The 5672-nt window shown below is 35.4% G+C and overlaps 1 protein-coding gene across 1 annotated transcript in view; it reads left to right on the top strand.

Moving 5' to 3' along the window:
• The window catches only part of grem1b (gremlin 1b), a 3376-nt gene extending 2837 nt beyond the window's left edge, over window positions 1-539 (top strand). The window contains exon 2 of the mRNA XM_079832485.1: window positions 1-539. This exon is cut by the window's left edge and continues 2608 nt beyond it. The gene's annotated coding sequence lies outside the window, so the exon portion shown is untranslated.
• Window positions 540-5672: the final 5133 nt, after the last annotated feature.

Genomic DNA, 5672 nt, shown 5'->3' with positions numbered 1-5672 from the left:
AGATACAAAATTTAAATTGTCATATTTAGTCAGAGATAAAAAGTCAAAATTGTTACAGTCAATATGATTAAAACGTCAAAATTGTGACACTAAATCAGTTATGAGATGAAATTTTTTTTAATTATGACTCATAATTATCAGATAAAACATCAAAATTGTGACAAAGTTTAAATTGTTACAGTCATTATGATTAAAAAGCCAAAATTATGACACTAAATCAGTTATGAGGTTGAAATTATGAGTCATAATTATGAGATTAAAATGTCTAAATTGACATACTAAATCATAATGAGATTAAAAAGTTAAGTCATAATTGTTTTCATAATGTTGGCTTGTTATGTCATAATTATGATATTAAAAATAAATTATGAGAAAAAAAGTCACGCTTATGGCTTTCTAAGTCATAATTATGCCCTTTTTATGTCAAATTTCGATGCCATAGTTATGACTTTTAACTGTTATAATTTCAATTTAGTGTCCATTTCATAATTTCACTCATGTACACATTAAAATATGCCATAATTCTGATTTTCCATCCCATAATTCTGCCTTTTTCTGTCATGATTGGGACTGGAGTGTGTTGTTGAGAGCATGTGTGTGTGCTTCATAAAGACTGCAGACACACTTGATGACACGCCTCACTGAACACGTGACACGCGTGTGATGAGAAATATCACTCTATCAAACAGCATCTGTGTGTGTGTGTGTGTGTGTGTGTGTGTGTGTGAGGTGTGTGTAGTAAGGACTGATAGTCTCCACTATGTGGAGCGTGTTTATTTAATGACTGTTCTTCATGTTTCTGCTGTGAACGCTACTCCTCTATTTATGATATCAGATTATAAACCGCACACACACACACACTCCGCTGAGGCCGGACAGATGCTGTGTGTGTGTGTGTGTGATGATGTCGCTTCATGGCTTGTATGAGGATCATATTAATAAAAGGTCAAACGTTTGGAGCCCTGATCTCTCTCTCTCACACACACACACACACAAGAGTCACGTCATCAGAGGATCTGGACTCATTTACACACACACACACACACACACACACACACACACACACACACACACACACACACACACTCACACACACACACACACACACACACACACACACACACACACACACACACACACACACACACACACACACACACACACACACACACACACAGTGTCCGCAGGTAAAAACACTAGGCAAATACACCCATTAGTCAAAGGTCTTGTGAACACACATCTATTGTGTGTTTTGAGGCCTTAAATTAAAAAAAAAAAATTGTTTTGTATGAGTGACAGATCTCCATCACTTCTGAATTCATTTGACATAAAATATCTTAAAGTTTGAGATGAGAAATCTTGTGAAAGTGATTTTATGATTAAAACAAGAGTACAAGTCTGCCGATGTGTTCATAAACAGAAGATATTTACATTTACATTTACATTTAGTCATTTAGCAGACGCTTTTATCCAAAGCGACTTACAAATGAGAGCAATAGAAGCAACTACAACAGTCAGAGGCTACAGTATGCAAGTGCTGTAACAAGTCTCAGTTAATCTAACACAGAACACACAGGATTTTTTTTTTTTTTTTTTTTTTTTTTTTTTTTAAATAAATTAGACAGACAGAAAAATGAATAGAATGAATAGAATGTTAAGTGCTATTCTTGATTGGTCAGGTGCTGCTGGAAGAGATGCGTCTTTAGATGTTTTTTGAAAATGGCTACAGACTCGGCTGCTCGAATTGAGATAGGCAGGTCATTCCACCAGGTGAGGGCAGTCCAGGAAAAGGTCCGTGACAGTGATTTCATGCCTCTCTGGTATGGCACCACAAGGCGTCGTTCACTGGTAGAACGCAAACTCCTGGAGGCTGTGTATGTCTGAACAAGCGAGTTAAGGTAAATTGGTGCAGAGCCAGTGGTTGCTTTGAAGGCGAGTACCAGTGCCTTGAATTTGATGCGAGCGGCTATTGGTAGCCAGTGGAGTCTGATGAAGAGAGGCGTGACGTGCGCTCTCTTCGGCTCGTTAAAGACCACCCTCGCCGCTGCATTCTGGATCAGTTGCAAGGGTTTGATAGTGCATGCCGGAAGGCCTGCTAGAAGAGCATTACAGTAGTCCAGTCTGGAGAGAACAAGAGCTTGGACCAAGAGTTGTGTGGTCTGCTCAGATAGGAAGGCTCTAATCTTCCTAATGTTGTATAATGCAAATCTGCAGGACCGGGTTGTTGCAGTAATGTGGTCAGTGAATTTTAGCTGATCATCGATCACAACTCCAAGATTCCTGGCTGTCCTGGACGGAGTTATGGTTGATGATCCTAGCTGAATGGAGAGATTGTGATGAAGTGCTGGGTTGGCTGAGACCACAAGCAGTTCAGTCTTTGCAAGGTTGAGTTGCAGGTGATGTTCCTTCATCCAGGCAGAAATGTCTGTTAGGCAGGCCGCGATACGAACACCAACCGATGGATCATCTGGTTGAAATGAGAAGTAGATATTTGAGCTCAAACTCACTTCATTAGCCTGTCATTAATGTGAGATCATTATTGACTCATAATTATCAGATAAAACGTCAAAATTGTGACAGAAAGTTGAAATTGTTACAGTCATGATGATTAAAAAGTCGAAATTATGACATACTAAATCAGTTATGAGATAAAAACATTGAAATTATGAGTCATAATTATGAGATAAAATGTCAAAATTGTGACAGTCATGATTATAATATTTAAAAAGTGGAAATTGACAGTCATAATTGAGATAGAACATTTTTATTATGAGTTAAAATGATGATAATCAATTATGAGATTAAAAAAATTTAATTGAGATGATAAAGTTAAAATGATAAATCATAATGAGATAAAAAGTTGAAATGGTCATAAAGTCATAATTATGAAAAATCTGAAATTATGAGTCAAATAATGAGATGAAAAAGTAAAAATCATCATAATTGAGATACATTTTTTTTATTATAACAATTTCAAAATCGGCACTAAATCATAACGAGAGGGGAAAAGTTGAAACTATGACATAATTATGAGATGAAAAGTCAAAATTGTCAAATAAAAAAAGACAAAGTCAAATTTGTGGCAAAGCGAGTTAAGAGATGAAAAAAATTTAATTATGAATCATAATTATGAGATGAAATGTCTAAATTGTGACAATAATATTAAAAAAGTGGAAATTGAGAGTCATAATTGAAATCGAAAATTTTAATTATGAGTTAAAATGATGATAATCAATTATGAGATGAAAAAAATCGAAACTTAAATAAGTTATATTTAAGTTATTTATATAAAAAATAAGTTATTTTATGATTGAAACATGAGCAAACATCTGCTGATGTGTTCATAAAAATCAACCTTATTCAAATATAAATGTTTTCATACCCAATGTCAGATTCGCCGCACGCAGTTCCTGCATAACACCCTGGTCGGAACTACCCTCGTGCAATTCCTTTAGCGCTTTGGCCTGGTGGACCTGCAGGAGCGCCATGGCATGCAGAGATGATGCGGCTTCCCCGCAGGCGGTGTAAGCCCTGCCCGTGAGACCGGACGAGAACTTACACGCCCGGGAGGGGAGACGCGGGGCACCCGTCATGACATCTTGAAAAAGACGCAGGGTCAAACCGTGTTGCTCTTTTAGAAAGGAAACTGCTCTTTTACGTGCTGAAGCACTCAGGGAGATGACCGCGGCACCACACAGTACAAAGGTGCAAGCCTGTGTGTGCACTCAGAATGGGAAACGCCCAGCGAACCAACAGCTGATCTCCGTCTGAAGCGGCACTCGCTGAGACGCGCCGTCACACCCACACTGGAAGCAGATCCTCTCACGAGACTCGTCTTGAAACACTCTTCGTAGAAACAGGAAAACATTCGCTGTTCGGCTCCGAAGTAGAAAGCAATGATCAAGCATTCCACTTCCTTATTTATACCCGCGCTGCGGGGCGGTGCGTGGAATGCGTGGATCGCATGCCAATCTCCATTGGCTCGTGTTTAATACACTCGAAGTAGATTGGTCTCTGAGATCAGATCCCAATTCGTCGGTCAGTTCCGACGTACGTCGAACGTGACCGACTGAAAGGGAATCCTGCTTTTTTATCTCATAATTCTGCCTTTTTATCTCATAATTCTGACTTTGATCTCATAATTATGCCTTTTTATCTCATAATTCTGTCTTTTATCTCATAATTCTGTCTTTTATCTCATAATTCTGCCTGTTTATCTCATAATTCTGCCTGTTTATCTCATAATTCTGCCTGTTTATCTCATAATTCTGCCTGTTTATCTCATAATTCTGTCTTTTATCTCATAATTCTGCCTGTTTATCTCATAATTCTGCCTTTTTATCTCATAATTCTGTCTTTTATCTCATAATTCTGCCTTTTTATCTCATAATTCTGTCTTTTATCTCATAATTCTGCCTGTTTATCTCATAATTCTGCCTGTTTATCTCATAATTCTGCCTGTTTATCTCATAATTCTGTCTTTTATCTCATAATTCTGCCTGTTTATCTCATAATTCTGTCTTTTATCTCATAATTCTGCCTTTTTATCTCACAATTCTGTCTTTTATCTCATAATTCTGACTTTTTATCTCATAATTCTGACTTTTATCTCATAATTCTGACTTTTATCTCATAATTCTGCCTGTTTATCTCATAATTCTGCCTGTTTATCTCATAATTCTGCCTTTTTATCTCATAATTCTGCCTTTTTATCTCATAATTCAGACTTTTTATCTCATAATTCTGTCTTTTTATCTCATAATTCTGTCTTTTATGTCATAATTCTGACTTTTTATCTCATAATTCTGTCTTTTATCTCATAATTCTGCCTTTTTATCTCACAATTCTGTCTTTTATCTCACAATTCTGACTTTTTATCTCATAATTCTGTCTTTTATCTCATAATTCTGCCTTTTTATCTCATAATTCTGACTTTTTATCTCATAATTCTGACTTTTATCTCATAATTCTGACTTTTATCTCATAATTCTGCCTGTTTATCTCATAATTCTGCCTTTTTATCTCATAATTCTGCCTTTTTATCTCATAATTCAGACTTTGATCTCATAATTCTGACTTTTATCTCATAATTCTGACTTTTATCTCATAATTCTGTCTTTTTATCTCACAATTCTGTCTTTTATCTAATAATTCTGACTTTTTATCTCATAATTCTGTCTTTTTATCTCATAATTCTGTCTTTTATGTCATAATTCTGACTTTTTATCTCATAATTCTGCCTTTTTATCTCACAATTCTGTCTTTTATCTCACAATTCTGCCTTTTTATCTCATAATTCTGTCTTTTATCTCATAATTCTGCCTTTTTATCTCATAATTCTGACTTTTTATCTCACAATTCTGACTTTTTATCTCACAATTCTGACTTTTTATCTCATAATTCTGCCTTTTTATGTCATAATTCTGTCTTTTATTTCACAATTCTGACTTTTTATCTCATAATTCTGCCTTTTTATGTCATAATTCTGTCTTTTATTTCACAATTCTGCCTTTTTATCTCATAATTCTGCCTTTTTATCTCATAATTCTGCCTTTTTATCTCATAATTCTGTCTTTTATCTCATAATTCTGTCTTTTTATCTCACAATTCTGTCTTTTATCTCATAATTCTGACTTTTTATCTCATAATTCTGACTTTTTATCTCATAATTC

This window comes from Gobio gobio (assembly GCF_949357685.1).
Source record: "Gobio gobio genome assembly, chromosome: 13".
Taxonomy (NCBI): domain Eukaryota; kingdom Metazoa; phylum Chordata; class Actinopteri; order Cypriniformes; family Gobionidae; genus Gobio; species Gobio gobio.
The sequence above is the reverse complement of the archived record's forward strand: the minus strand, read 5'-3'. Positions and strand labels throughout refer to the sequence as shown.